The 16,292-nt window shown below is 45.6% G+C and overlaps 1 protein-coding gene across 5 annotated transcripts in view; it reads right to left on the bottom strand.

Moving 5' to 3' along the window:
* ppp2r3a (protein phosphatase 2, regulatory subunit B'', alpha) overlaps positions 1-16,292 on the bottom strand; it is a 79,099-nt gene that overhangs the window by 49,292 nt on the left and 13,515 nt on the right. For 4 of the 5 annotated variants that reach the window (XM_042097890.1, XM_042097896.1, XM_042097884.1 and 1 more), the window contains one exon: positions 15,433-15,486. The exons of the other annotated variant lie outside the window; for it this stretch is intronic. The gene's annotated coding sequence lies outside the window, so the exon portion shown is untranslated. The remainder of the gene's footprint in view (positions 1-15,432; positions 15,487-16,292) is intronic. 5 annotated transcript variants of the gene reach the window in all.

The following is a 16,292-nucleotide window of genomic DNA, read 5'->3' as shown; positions in this document are numbered from 1 at the left end:
GTGTGTGTGTGTGTGTGTGTGTGTGTGTGTGTGGTAATTCCTATCTAAGGTCTCCTCTGCACTATACCTTACATGTTATTCTATTGCAAGTCACTTTGTGTGTGTGTGTGTGTGTGTGTGTGTGTGTGTGTGTGTGTGTGTGTGTGTGGCAGCATCCCTCTGCTAGCCTCAGACCATGAACAATTCATTGATATTTTCCTATAAGACCTCCACTGAGTCAGAGAGAGGTGGGAGGGGGAGAAAGGTCAGCCCGGGGCTACTATGCAGGAACTTATGAAAACTTCTCTGAGTCACATTTTCTGAAACTGTGTGGACTAGCCAACACAAAATAACCAAAATACTGACCAGTGCGTTTGGCTTGAAAGTACTGCTACATTTGACACTACATTGGTACATTGGTGAATAATTTAACCGCCGCATCTCAACTGAGCAGATGGTAAGCAGAGAAAAAGGACACAATCTTCTCTCTCTCTCTTTAGCATGAGCGCAGACTCGTGGGCGGCAAAAAAAAACAATATGTGGCAGACAGAGAAAATGAGTGCCGAGTGCTGCCTCGTAGTCAGGCTCGTTTAAAGAGGCTGTCTGCCCCACGTGGTCAAGCTAATAAAAACTACAAGACTACGCTTTACATTTGCCTCTTTGGAGTGGACATGTCTACCAAAAGCATAAAGAGAATGAGTCATCATGATGTTTTCTTTTGTAATATCAAACACTTCCTGTGGTCTTTCCTGAGGAAAACACACGAGGCGCAATGGACCAGTCCACGCTTGAAGGAGTAAGGACAGAAGAGCCTCTTGATAAACACAAGCTCTTTTCCTGGCCTTGGCCCTCTCCCCCTAGTGTCCCTGTAGCATGCACAGCACCAGGGATCATGCCTTCACAATCAAATGACCTGCTCAAGAAGAACAGCACACCAAATCAAAGTGGTCCATGTCAAATGTCCAAAGAAAAGACTTTAAATGTGAATTTAATTTGCCTTAGAGACTGGTGGACTGGACTGGATTCTTAGGCATTCCATCATTGCAAATGAAGGCAGTCTTAAAAAAAAAAGGTCTATTATCTAAAAACAACTTATTGAAAAACAGCAAGTTATTCAGAACTAGAACAAAAATAGACCCTTAGGGCTCCAGCAGTGATTTTATCGTGTTCTCTTTTTTAGAGGATCTATCTAAACAAGGTCCTTGCCCTCAGGTAAGGCGGTGGTAGCATAGCCTGAAAAGTTGTGGGTTCAATTCCCGACTTCCACCGTTGTGCCCTTGAGCAAAGCACTTGGCCCCAAGTTGCTCAGGGGACAATGTAGTCCCTTGTAATAGAACTGTCATAATGTCATATGTCACTTTGGATGAAATCCAATGTGTCTGCTAAATGAATAAATGTTAATGTGAATGTAGGTAAAAGTGTGTGTAGGCACTGCAAGGAGTCATCAGCCTGAGGATGCTGTAGCAGTGAGATGATGATGAAGATGACGACGATGAAGAGGAGACCTCGAGCGAGAGCAGTGACGAGAGCGGACGAGACCCTGTGGTCTTCACAGTCCCTCTCAGCCGTCCCACTCATCTCACACCGAGGGAATGCACCTCTCCCTCCATCTCCACTCTCCCAGGAATACAGCGCTTAAAGTTAAACCACCAGCTCAGCACAGGTTTACTTCCAATGTGTTGCAACACACTAGTGTTAGCAGGAGATAAATTGTGGCTTCATGGAAGCCTAAACATGCTATTTGCACATAACATGAGCAGACTTGCTGCGATGTCTCGTTGCATCCTGCAAGTTTGCACTGTAATGCACTTTAAGTACATTAATTTGTGTTTTTATATAACCTGTGTAAACACATTACTTTCTATCTGTATCTTGTCTGTTGATTGAGTTCTGTTTGCATGCTGTAATATGTCTGTATGTACAGTATGTGTGTAATGTCTATGCAGTGTATTCCAGTGGTGGGGACAGGTTGGAGTGCCAGCCTACTCGCTCTGCGTCATCTGGGAGCAGCTCCAGAGAACCACAGGCAGACGGAGAAGAAGCCACAGAGAGAGGGAGAGTACGGAAGAATTAGACTAAACAAAAAAGGGCTGGAGATCGAAAGATTGGGTCTCTTAAGTGTGTCTGTCTGTGTGTGTGTGTGCGTGTGCGTGTGCGTGTGCGTGTGCGTGTGTGTGTGTGCATGCATGTGTGTCTGTGTGTGTGTGTGTGTGAGGGAGAGTATGTGTGTTATGGCAGACAGTGGTATGCACAGAAGTGGAATTCCCAGCGTCCAGGAGCCCCTGTCCAGAGTGTCAGTGATAACGTTATGGGACAGCTGACCTGAATTTGTCTGGCTCACATAACGTTTCACATAAGCTTTCAGGGCAAAACAGGCTTTCAAATGTCCAGCCTGACCCCCACTCAAGCCTCAGTCCACCATTCCCAAGTCACCACCACACAGGCACAGCATGGTTCAGGGGCATCTAGAAGCTAAGAGGAGCTCCCAGAGCAGACACCTCTCTCTCACTCTCTGTCTCTCCCCAGCGAAATAACTTTGAGAAAAAAAAAACTTGAACAGACATCTCCAAAACAAATGCACTGCAATTCCTCCAATCTGGCAGCCTTTCTGTTGGCAAGTCCATCTGTGCCATTCCACTCAGCCTCCTCTGGATCTGGACGGTCTTCCCCCACTGACGAGGAACAAACACAATCTCGGTGACCCGCGCCTGATCTCCGCCGCTTGCCAAACACTACTTATGCCGGACCGCGCAGTCTGGCAGCTCTCTCGGCCCCGGATGCGAGGCTTCGCTCCTCAAGCGGAATGCCGTTTGAGGCAGCTCGAGATGACTGGGAGGCAAATGGGATACTGTGGGAGAGTGCTTGGCCAATACGCACTCAAAGCACAGTGTTCATATTCCCAAAATTACCAGTGGTTCTCAAATTTTACTAGCAGGGAGAAAAGGCCAGGGTCAGGGCTGCTCGTCCACTCCGAAACATGTCGCAGGGAGGCATGTGGACACTTGCAGTCCACGGGCTGGTCTGGGAGGAGCTTAGTCATTGGCTTACGATCCCGAATAGTGGAAAGTTCATGTTTTCACAATTGAATCATAGAGAATGCATAATGTACGCCATGTCTGCTGGACTTTGGCGTTTTCCAGTATTGCCTTGTTGTCATGGTGCACCACAGGGGTTTATGAGAAAAAACACGTGACTGTAAACTGGAACATTTCATTTCCAGTAAATGAAATGCACTTACGCAAGCCTGCATGGGGACTTTATACAGACGGTAATGAAAGCATAAGAGTCTGTCTGTCAGTCAATTCTTCAGGAACACTCCACAAAGGGGTGGGTGCCAAGGCTACACAAAATGGTCATTTTTAGGGGCACACATGTTTGGGTGTGCATACATAAGTGTGTGTGTGTGTGTGTGTGTGTGTGTGTGTGTGTGTGTGTGTGTGTACACATGTAAGGTTTTGTGAGGTCTGGTCCGGCTGTCGCCGTCCATCAGGAGGGGCCCTGACGCCAGTGCCATGGGGGGGGGGGGGGGGTCACATGAGAAGCAGGCATCTTCTCGGACGCCTCTTCCTCTAACACGGCTGCTGCCGTCGCCGTGGCGAAGCGTAACCCCACCCTGCCATCAGCAGTCAGCCACTCCATCAGATTTAAGTTTCTAACCGCAAAAGTCACTCACATCACAGCACACATCATAAGGCACTTCGGGGAACGGAACATGATAGACACGTCATTACATAAAAAGATGCTTGGCTATCATTATGCTAAGCTGGGAGGTGAGAGGAGAGGGGAAAAAAACATAAAATACATTCGATGATGTCAGTGAAAGAGATTGTGTACTCATATACACAAATATACATTCCCAGCATGCATATAACTACATATATGTCAGCGGGGCTGGTTTTCAAACATTTACACCGAGCTGATATAGGAAGCTAATGTGGCGCTAACCTTATTAATAGCTGAGACTATATTTTGCCACCGATGCCTTATTGAGCTGACTAATGGCTCAAGGCCTTACTTCAGGCACAGGCACTCAGGCACAGGAACATTTGGTGTCCTTGATGGTTGCCCATGGGTTCTGGAAAGGATAAACAGCAGCAGGCATATTTACAGGAAGAGCAGGTCTATATAAAGGGCTTCAGATGACTCTGTTTATCTGAGAGCAGAGAGCCTGTGATGGTCAATATTTGTCAGGAGGACTGGAGAGCTGAAGAACAACACTGGCCTTTAATCACCATTTTCCCACAGTGAAGATGAACGTTTTAGTCAAGACCCTAGAGGAATCTGACAGTGATTCATGTCTCGCTCACCTGCAGTAACATTCAGGAATCATAATCAGGGTTAATGGAGTTAATGTGCTGTCTCAGAGCATTTTATCTTTGACGAGGCACACACCATTAAAGCGTTAGGGTCTAACGGTTGAGTGCTTCTACTCCCCTCGGCTATTTTCCCAGAGCTGGCTTGTTCTCTCGCTTGCTTGTTTGTTTGTGGTTTATGATTTCACTCTGCTATCTAAGAAAGAAACAAGCAGGAAAATGTATCCAGTCTTGGAAATAAGCACTCAGGAGAATTCCACACGCAGAGCACACTATAACCAAAATAGCATCCAGATAATTGAGTTTGAGTGAGGTGTTGGCTTCACACTCTCTGCCATCTAGTCATTTACACAGAATAATTAGTGCAGGATTTGAGATAAACTTGAAATATGTTCCACTCTAACAGGCACCACTGATTACGAAGATCCTCAATATTCCTCCTCCATTACAATAATAACGGACATCCAACCACACATAAGATGTGGTAACATAATAGAGGCAATACGAACACGAAGCGCTTAATCTACTTGAAGTCATTTTCTATTTAATGGATATCGAGCATTCATTCATTTCACGCCTGAGAAGGGGAGAGAGGAGGGGGCTCTGGGGATTTGTCTCCTCCCAGGGGCCCAGGCTCTGCAGGAAACCAGCAGCCTGGCGGAGAGGCAGAGAAGGAAGGAAGGGTCATGACCAGATCACATGGTGTCTGAGGCTGTTGTTTTTTCCCCCTTGTCTTCCTGCGCTCTGGTCTGCAGAAGGTTTCTGTGTAGATAATGAAGCAGGACGCTTCCTTTAGGGTCATAACGGAGACCCATTTAGCTCGGCTGCCTTACTGAAGTGGCTGCGCTGCCTGATGGATATCGCCGGTGGTCGACAGCAAGTCAAAATATTATTGCTACCAACGAGAGTCTCGTCTCAGGCACGGTGGCTTTGTGTGTGTGTGTGTGTGTGTGTGTGTGTGTGTGTGTGTCGGTGGAGAGCTGAGCATGCGGCGGCCCTCAGCTCTGCTGCAGTCAGTCAAGAGGAGAAAAAGAGGCACTGATCACTACTGGGATATAAAGAACCTACAGTATGAAGAACACTGGGAAGCAATGGCAGCATTTCTCTGATGACCGCTGCTCTTAAAGGCCATTTGTGAGAGACCTTTGTGAGAGCTGCATCACAGTATCTTCTGAATGGCCACAGCATAAGACGGCAAATGTTGCACTTGCAAGCGGCTGAAATACTTTCACACTTCCACCTTTTAGAGTTTGTGTTCCAATCTCACAGATGGTGTCAAGCGCATGAGATCATGGCTAATCATGTATTAGGAGGCATCAGTGGATGGTTTGCCCTGCAGCTACAAGAAGCTTGAAGAGGCTAGCAGTAAGGTTATGAAGATGTTGCTCCTGTAGTCCTCCCCAGTTGTCTGACCCAGCCCTGGTTCAGTGCAGTGCAGTGCCAGTCAATATGCTTGAGAACAAGGGTCATGAGGGTCATATATACCCCCTCTAGCCTAGCTGGAGCCTCAGCATCAAAGGCCGCTCCACCACAGAAGATCACGTATCTGTGAAAGAGAGACACGTCGCTGTGCTGGCATCTGTGACATGGGACTGGGCCAGACAGAGTGACAAACAGATAGTCAGACCGACGGACTGACTAAGTGACTGACAGAGAGACAGACATACAGACAAGAGGCAGACTAGGTAGGTGTGGTGCCACGGGAGATACCACAGCGTAAAGTTTCACCCAACAGCGGTGGCATTGCCACCTCACCCCAATATCCCAAACATCCAGACCTCTCACCTCCTTGACACCACTGAACCAGTCACACTTACACCCAGTGACACCCAACGGGGACCCGATCTTGACACCTGCCTCTCCCCGGAGCTACTAGTAATGCCACAGCTCTTCTGCAGCCAATATTCTCTCTGCCAAGCATACACTCATACACCCCCTCCCTCACATTTCCTGCCATTTTTATTCATCATAAAACAATGCAGAGTTAAGACTGTACTGCTATGTAGACACCTCACCATGTCTGAATACAATGTTGCCTGTTTTATTTATTGATTATGTTTATTTTATTTATGTTATGTATATTATCATATAGGGATTGTCAAAGTTTTTTTTTTTTTTTTTTCCCCAGTCATCTACTTCCTGAATTTTTGGTCAACGATACCCGGGACACCGAACCACCGGGGCACATGAAATTTGGTGGGTATGTAGCCCCACTAGACTTTTACGGAAAATTTTTGTTTCGTCCCTGGGGGCCACTCCCCCCACATGCTGGGCCCCCTGAACCGCAAAAAAAGCAGTTTTTCCTAAATAACTACCTGAACCGTGGCACTGAGGATGAAGAATCTTTTATGGTATGTTGGTCTCAAGGGCCCACATCAACCTGGCCCATAATCACTCATTTGTGATTTGCACCCCCCCGGTAAAAAATGAAAATGGAATATTATTCTGCTCGCCCCTATCTTCAGTTAAGATGTTCAGAACTGCACCAAATTGTATGTGTATGATTGACCTGGCATTCTCAAGGGGTATGCCAAGTTTCGTAGAATTTCATCCATGGGGGGGGGGGGGGGGGTCTAAAAAAAATTAGGTTATGTGTACATTTAGTGACTGTACACTCATTGGCCTGTAGATGGCGGTGCACACATATACACATGCACACACTCACACAGGCACCCACATACTATCGGTATTAGAACGGCCGATACATGATTACAAATTCAGTAGGATTAAAAGAAAGCCAAAATAAATATTCATAATCATTATCATGGCTGCATTTCCAGTATTGGCGATAAGTAGTCGTTTGTCCACTAGATGGCGCATCGTTGCAGTGAGACGTAATTTTGTTGGAAGTTAAAAGTGGGTTGGAAAAACAATGGACGCTTCCTACAAGGACTGTAGTTTACCGCAGAGAACGTCTAATAAGGATAGGACGATGTTCACATGAAATGTAATTCCCATTCTTCTTGAAGCCGAAATAAATCTGAGGATGTTTATCGGACATGCTTGGTTTTTACTGCAGGTACGTTAATCTTATAATATCAATAAGGACCTAGGTAATGTTACCGTTAGCATTGGTTGAGTGATGGAGGCCAATTTGATTGATTGCATTTGTAGAAAACTATAAATGCGGTTATACCAAGCAAATTGATAGCAGCACTGTAATTGTAACTTTCGACTGTCATTTGTTGCACGTGCTACAAAAATCATTCAGTGCAAATTAAAAAGCACGTGTGTGTGAAGTATCCAAACAATGACACCTTCATTTCATTATGGCTGCTTTAGCAACACACCTTAAGCTACTGTGTAGTGGGTCCCATTTAGAAATGGCTACTTCATTCGCGCTTTCCTTGACTCATGGAGCTGCGTGAATTTTATTACAACTTTTCGCCACGATATGGCAGTTTAAGTCCGCTTGATACTGTAAGGCGTAAGCCATTGGTTTCCAAAGGAGATTTTATTTGTGTCGCCAGCATAGCCTATTGACAATTTATGTTGTAAATAGGCCTACCTTATAAGCCTACCTGTAGCTTAGGGAAGCTAGCAGCTTTCTATTAGGATCTAGTTTGTTAGTTACAGTTTTGTCATAACTCCCTGATGCATTTTTGCATTTAGAATAGCCAGAGCGTGGATATCTCAATCGGAAAATTAAACAATATCGGGTGCCTATGGACTAGGCTAGGTGAACCCAGCCTGATCTGCACGCTATTTATTTTTTGATTTCTTAAAAGATTGAGCTTGGTCTGGTGAAAGCCAGACTAGCCATGGACCTCAGTTACACAATGCAAGGGAACATGAATCAGCCTATATTTGCACGAACAATAACGGACAACAGCTCTTCAACTTTGGCCCGTTAAAATGTGTATGAACAGTCTAGCGACGCATTTCATCAAGGCCCATTTGGACATGTCAGTTATTTGCACCACTGGTTAGATGTAAAACAGCATTTCGTTTCAGACTACTGTTACTTAATTTGTGCATTAACAATAACGTTTCAGACTACTGTTACTTAATTTGTGCATTGACAATAAAGTATTACATGAACTAAAGATGACTAAAATCTTATGTAGAAGAAGAAACATTCACAAAAAATCCATCCATCCAAAAATGACCTTTGTTTTTGATAGCTGTTGAAAACAGCATGGAACTGACAGAGATGTTTTTGTTTATAAATAAATAAATAAATAAATAAATAACATTATGCTGATACATTTTGCTTTTCCCAAATACAATGTAGCCTACAGGTGTAAGTGACCTTTCATCAATCCAGTTGCAATGGATGAACTGTGATGAACTGCCCTACTTGTGATTGTTTAGAGATTTTAAAGGTTTTATAACAATGCTTCATCTTCTTTGGCTATTCTACAATCTATTCACCTTTTCAGCACCAGTAGGCTACTTTCTGTGCAGCCGCACACACACACTCAGGCATGCCAAACAAGCATACACAAAAGTTTCAAGAGTGGGGGATGGATTAAAATAGGGAGGCAAATTGAAGTGTGATTTATTTTCGCGGAACGGATGTACAGAACTGAGTGGCGGTCATATTTTGTACCGCTATGCGGTACATCTAGTTTATTAAAATACTAATGATCTGTGGGCTCCAGTGAACCGTGCTGTTCTACTCCAATGTTGTCTGTGTGTTTGTGCGTGGAGATGCCCGCCCGGGGGAGGCCAGGGGTGAGGTATTAAGCTAAGTGCCTTCCCTTGTTGGGGCCAGCAGGGCTTTGGCTGCCCACCGGAGCGACTAATGAGGATAGAGAGCTGCAGTAGAGAATTACTGTGCGTGACGCTGGTAATTACGGCCATCCGTAGTACCCCTGATTCCTCCACGGAAGAGTGGGGACAGCAAGCCCTGGGATGTGAAGGATGACTGAAGCCAGGGGCTGCTGCTGCTGCTGCTATCACCACCACCAGCAACAGCACCACCACCACCAGCACCACCACCACCACTACCAGCACCACCACCACCACCACCAGCATCACCAGCACTACCACGCTCTCTATGAAACTAAACGCTGCTGAGGGGATCTGATCAAATAGAAACGGTTCCTCTGTGTGCTGTTTGGATAGTTTGTTAGAGTTACAGATATTAAACGTCACGAGTGACAACTGCATGGCATGATGTACAAATACATGCTGATTTACTGATATAAATTAGACACTTCTCAATAAGAGTCGAGTTTTTCAACTGAGATATTAAGCTTAAAGAAAATGATTAGAAAAGTAATTCTACATAAATGTTGAATTCCAGTTTCATGTTATCAGCAAAATAAGAATCCAAGAGCATTTAAACTTAAAATGAACCATGACAGCATGTGGTAGTTTACTCAATTAACCGTACAAATATGTGTAGTCAAGATGAGCTACTGGTATGTGAATGAAACCATAGTCAGATCTAATATCTCTACATCTACTTAATATGATATCTATCCAGTTCGGAAAAATATATAGTTGGAATCATTGCCTTCCTGTGAGCTGTAATAGGTAACCAGCATTAGGAAAAAAATGAACAGGGCTTCCCAAGAATGTGTAGCGGTACGCAGTGTGACCACAGCAACTCTGGACCATAATGAGTAGGGGGTGGGGAACTGAGACATATGTCTCTCATATACCTCAGGCAATGTTCCTGAGGGTTATAGGGTTTTATGACTCCTTAACGCATGTCTCTGGATCCCTGGCTTTTTTTAAAAGAGCCTTGCGGGTGTTTTAACCAGCCATCTGCCTTCAATCACCCACATGCATGCTATAGCGGCACTAATGTCCCTGTAGACACAGCATCAGCAACACGCTGCTTTACTTTCCAAACGCCAAACCAAGGACTGGACTCTACCTGAGAACAATCAGTTCCCAATCAAGAAGAGTGGATCAATCTGCTGGAGTTTCATCAACGTTTACACTAAAGAAAAGCTGTATTAATTGCTCTATACAGTAGGCATAGTGGGGGACTTTGTCACTAGATCTCATTAGTTTTCATACATGTGCCCATATCCTTGAGGAGATCTGGATCAACTTCCCTTACTAGCATTTCAAAGCCTGCCTGCAAATGGCTAACTGCCTAAACACTGATGCATATCTTAGCTTTGCAACACCCTGCGGAGACTACGTGGATAAGTGGAGCGGCATTAACAAAGTGAACATTTCCTTCGCAGCACTTCAGAAAATGCCGGCTATTTTTTTTCTTTTTCTCAAGAGGGGCCTGATAAAAAAAGGGCCCCCTGCACAAATCATCTGGGGTCATACACTGTGCTCCAATAAGGCTGTGCTCTGCCATGTGACCCCCCCCTCTCTCTCCCTCCCTCTCTATCCTCTCTCTCTCCCTCTCTATCCCTCCCTCTCTATTCTCTCTCTCTCTCCCTCTCTATCCTCTCTCCCTCCCTCTCTCTCCCTCTCTATCCCTCCCTCTCCATTCTCTCTCTCTCCCTCTCTATCCTCTCTCCCTCCCTCTCTATCTATCCTCTCTCTCTCTCTCCCTCTCTATCCTCTCTCTCCCTCCCTCTCTCCCTCTCTATCCTCTCTCTCTCCCTCTCTATCCTCTCTCCCTCTTTATCCTCTCTCTCCCTCTCTATTCTCTCTCTCTCCCTCTCTATCCTCTCTCTCTCCCTCTATCCCTCCCTCTCTATTCTCTCTCTCCCTCCCTCTCTCTCCCTCTCTATCCTCTCTCTCTCTCTCCCTCTCTATTCTCTCTCTCCCTCCCTCTCTCTCCCTCTCTATCCTCTCTATCCCTCTCTATCCTCTCTCTCTCTCGCTCTCTATCCTCTCTCTCCCTCCCTCTCTATTCTCTCTCTCCCTCTCTCTCTCCCTCTCTATCCTCTCTCTCCCTCCCTATCTATCCTCTCTCTCCCTCCCTCTCTATTCTCTCTCTCCCTCCCTCTCTCTATCCTCTCTCCCTCCCTCTCTCTCCCTCTCTCTCCTATCTCTCCTATCTAGTTGCTGCACTAAGGAGCCCTAATGAGAGCAGTAACGAGTGTAATTTAAACAGGAGCTCACATGTGCTGGCCGAGTGCTCTGCGGATGGGGGAGTGTTGGGGGATGGCGTTGCATGTCCACACGTTTTATTACGGAAGCCCAACATTAGTGCAATACTCACCCCCCCACCCGCCCCGGGTATAGCCGCTCTGTGTTGACGATGCAAAAGCAAATGGCTATTTTTTTTCTCCGGGCTTGTTTGAAACAGTCATCTGACCAGTTATCTGACCACTCATAAAAATCAAGAGACATCCAGGCTTAAAGGTGTTTCAAAGGATCTCTGAAAGATGATCCCTTTTTTAGAAGACGAGACGAGTCTGTAGTAATTTGAGTCCGATACGAAGCCGGCGACCCAGGGGGTGTCCATGGGCTGTGCTGCGCGACGTGCGGATCCCGCTAGCGCTCAGGGCCCCCTGTCTGGCTGGCTTCACCAGCTATTTGCAACCAAAAACTCATCCTTCTGGCCCTCAGTCTGAGCCACGCAGCTCTTTTTAAAACCCCTTTCCCTTTTTATGAAAGCTGTGGTGTTTATCTGCTATTCTTAGTGTGGTGTTTATGCATACGATACACCTCCCGCGTCACCCAGCCCAAGCCCCCTCCCAAAACTCTGCTAAAGTGAGGTCTGGCCGCTCGGCGGTTGGAGAGACGCCCCGGGGGCTTGTCACGTCCCCCTCCTCAGCTGTTTGGCAGAGACAGCGTGGCTCCACACCGCCTGACCACAGGCTGATGAGTAGGGGCTCCAAATTTAAAGTGCCCTCCCAGCGAGGCGACCCAGCGGGGGAGGCAGCCTCCTCGCTCCCCACCGGACTGCAGAGTGAGCGAACGAACGCCTGAGGAGCGCCTGTCGAGGAGTCCCACGTGAGGCGTAGACGGGCACCGGTCGCCTCAGTCGCAGCCCCTACCACCCACCACAGGAACGCAGGAGTGATGGAACACCTGACAGAACCAAGATAGAGCCATCCCATCCACACGCTCCACTGTCGGAATGACAGCACACCAATCACATGCTTTTCTTGAGATTCATACCCACATGCCCAAGTTTGAAAACACTACCTGACTCAAATAAAATGTGAGAAGGGTGCAGGGTTAGTTCATATGCACTTGGGCTGTCTTTAACCCATGCACACTGCGATAGGAATTCAAGATTGATCTGTCATCCGTGGAGACTCGCGAATTCAAAGCAGAGGTATGTGCATGACGCCCTACAGGCTCGCTAATGCAGGTACGGTCTGGCCTTGAGTTCTGCCAACCCGCCACTGTCAATGGAAGCATTTACGGGCACTTTATAAATGTCAATGCAGCGCACATGCTGGTGACGCGTAAGATGTGTAAATCTATCGGAGGTCCTTTCTGTCATGGCGCTGAAATAAAGCCATACCCCTGGCAGGAACGTGGGCTTAACTCAGCCGGTGGAGGGTGGTGCTGGGGGGCCCTGGGAGAGGGAGTTTGGATTTTCTCAGACGACCAAAGTGAACGAGGGAGGGGAGAAATGGTGCAGAGGAATACACGTCACACATGTTCAACAAGGATCTCCTTCCATCAATCGGGCTGGTGGCCGTGTCTCTCGATCTGGCCAGCATTGCAAAAGCCATGCAAGCATCACATTAAAGCCACATTTGAGAATTAACAGAGTTAGGTTTGCAACTTTACGAAAGTATAAAACAATGAAAAAAAATCAATGTTAAACAGAGAGGATAAGTGTTCAACACATTAGTAAGCATCCTGCTGCACTATGCTGCCTTGAGAAATGCCCTACCGCATTGCCCTCTTAGCGCTCACTCCTCCTCCATCTGTCTCAGCACTGCGGTGGACCGTGTCTACGGCCAGACCCACACATGGCATCTATTTAACCTATACATTTCTGCTAAAGGTGCCACCCATTATACATCGAAGGCACAATACAGAATAGCCAGCCAGCAGGGCACTTGCTTGTGCGTGGTGCACTGACTAGTCTAGACAGATATAATTGGAAACACCCCCGCTTTGTTTCAACTGGGCAAGAAAATATCTTCCAGGCAGATTTTTGTGGATGTCTCTTTAGTTGGGATGATACGGTGCAGGACTGTGATGTCATTTCCCACCAAAGCATGTGTGTGCAGTGGGATAGTGGGCAGAGGAGAACCAAATCGTCACGGCAACAGCTGCAGGATGTGAAGCACCACACTTCCAAGGTTTGCCAGGAGGCAGTCAGAAAAGAAGAGAAGAAGATGTGCTAGCCATAAACAGTCCTGAGTGTGTGCTAGTCTTAAACAGTGCTGAGTGTGTGCTTGGGACAAATATATGACAGAACTTCTTTCTGCCTTGCAGGCTAACAGATCAAGGTGTCACAGTGTCACAGTATTATCAGATCTCCATGAGTGAGACATCATTGGATAGCTTTGAAACTACACTTTCAGAATCTGTGAATAACTCAAAATGTCTCTGGGGAGACATGTGCCTGGTTTTCCCACGCCTGGTCACATATTTTAAAAATGGTAAATTGGTCAGAAATTAGTTAAGAGGTTCTAATGTGACCAGGTCCAGAGGGAATCAAGTCTCAAGTTTAACATTTAGCATAAAAAATCAGTCTCATCAGACCACAGTTTCCGCTCTTCCAGGCGCATCTACATTAAGAGGAAAGTCATCTACAGAAAGTGTCATGTCTACACTGTTATGATGACACATTGCTGCTTCATTGGTGCATCATGATTCACATCCATGTTGAATTCAAGCTCAAATCAAGTGTAACCCAGAGGCTGGGTCATCCAGGAACAGCAGAGTTCAACTCAGAGTTCTCGTCTGAGCTACAATCTTATGTTCCCACCATGAGCCAAGTGTATGTGTGAAGTCAAGTCAAGTCAAGTCAAAATGTATTATCCCACAGGGGGAAATTTTTGCAGTTGCAAAAACACAACCAGCGACACAACACACAAGATAATAAATGAAGACAGTATTACAACACAGATAGACAAGGACCAGTACATTAAATAAAACACAGTGCAATATCACTACATGGAGAGGCCAGGATAAGCAGTCCAAAAAGTCTAAATATGCAAAGAAGCGGCAGATTAAAAAGATGACATCATTTGTGCAAATTCAGCATGTTAAAGGAATTATCCGGAGTAAAATGCACTTTAGATCAATTTACGGATGATTGGGAGTACATACATTGAGTTGACATCAAAATCATGTAATTCGGATGTGTTTTGAGAAAGTTTGATTTTGCCGTTTTTAGTCAAAACTCGTTAGCCTGGAAGTGACCAGGGCAAGTAATTTCGCCGCTACAAAACGCTATTTTTATACCTCTTCTACAGTTCCAAACAACATTACACTTACGTGGTAGTGAGTAGAGGGTCCCTAAAGCCAAACCGAAGTATCCCAAGGTCTTTATGTGGTCGGATAGAGAGTCCAGAATAAATTTCATCAAGCCAGTACCTTTCCGGAAATATTGCTGCTGCAGCTGGTGTCTTTAGGGGAAAGTCCGTAGGAGTCGATTGCCGAGTGTGGAGTTGTTTGGAACTGTAGAAGAGGTATAAAAATAGCGTTTTGTAGCGGCGAAATTACTTGCCCTGGTCACTTCCAGGCTAACGAGTTTTGACTAAAAACGGTAAAATCGAACTTTCTCAAAACACATCCGAATGACATGATTTTGATGTCAACTCAACGTATGTACTCCCAATCATCCGTAAATTGATCTAAAGTGCATTTTACTCCGGATAATTCCTTTAATGACAGTACATACAAAGGAGAGTTGGTAACGTTTAGTACTATGGGTGGGAACTCTGTACCTTCTACCTGAAGGTAGTAGCACAAACTTCCTAGGGGATGGTCAACACAGTCCAAAATGGCCAGAGCCTTCCTAACGACATGACGGTCGTAGGTTGTGGCAAAGTTAGTTCAGACCTACTAGTGCTGGGCCATCTGGACTGTTGTTTGTGTTTATTCTTGTTACCATCAGCTGTAGGGTTTGATAAGTAAGATAAAAGTTATCATTATCTTAAGGTTTGATAATAAGATAACCTTTCTTGGCCTCTGCTCTACTCATCACATCCTAGCTTGTGTGAGCAGCTGGGTTGACCCATTTTGTAATGTAATGTTAATGAGAGGATGCTTTTGGACCGCAATGCATTTTGTCTGTGATGCTTTTTGACTGTGATGCTTTTTGAGCGATTTGCTTTGATTTTTGGCCACTTACCTAAGAAGCCATGTCAGACACCGCCATACTATGCGAGCTTCTACTCAGCAATTCCTGTTAAAACACAGAAAAAAGCGGTGTCTTGGTTACAGGAATACTGTGAAAAGCCTAGGAAATAACCACAGATACAGTATCCCACGGTGGCACACAAAGAAGACACTTTTTTGAGACAGAGTTAAATGTACTGGAAGAGGCTCTAGAAAATAACACATCTGACAGATGGCGACGCTACCAACCCAGGAGGCTTTTCACTCCCCAGATCCGCACCTCCCCTGTGCTCTCTCTGGCTGGCCTCAAGGCCTAAACTAAGTGAGGCACTTCTGATGGCCAGCGCAGTGTTTTCTTTTTGAAACTGGACCAAGTTGACCCACATTCTGCAGGGTTATATAAGGCGTCTATCGTGACGTCTAAACCCCTACATCCACAAACAGCGCCATTCTAGGACTGGGGCCCCAGCATCTCAGCAATGTTGAAAAACAAATGCTTTGCCATCTGACTAATTGGGCTTTCTACATATGCTCAAATTGAGAACAACAGCATCCATCACAGCTGCTTAAGCTCCAAGGACAACTTACCACAACCAGACATTAAATGACTGTCTAAAGAAACAGCTTGTTAGGAAGGATAGATGATTACAGAAGAGCTTTCAAGGTTAGTGTAAACGTATGGTGAATTATTCCAAACCACTCCATTTCTCTCAAAACACTAACCTGCATTTCTGATTCAATAGGTCACCCGAGGTAAAGGTGAAAATGTCAATTACCAACGATGTAGTGGCTTCACTAAAAATGCCAAACAACTCTTCTAATTTTTGATGGTTGTGTTTCTGAAGGGAGAAGGCTACTTTTAACAATCATTCA

The sequence above is a fragment of the Alosa sapidissima genome, chromosome 1, assembly GCF_018492685.1.
Source record: "Alosa sapidissima isolate fAloSap1 chromosome 1, fAloSap1.pri, whole genome shotgun sequence".
NCBI classification, from domain to species: Eukaryota; Metazoa; Chordata; class Actinopteri; order Clupeiformes; family Clupeidae; genus Alosa; species Alosa sapidissima.
The sequence above is the reverse complement of the archived record's forward strand: the minus strand, read 5'-3'. Positions and strand labels throughout refer to the sequence as shown.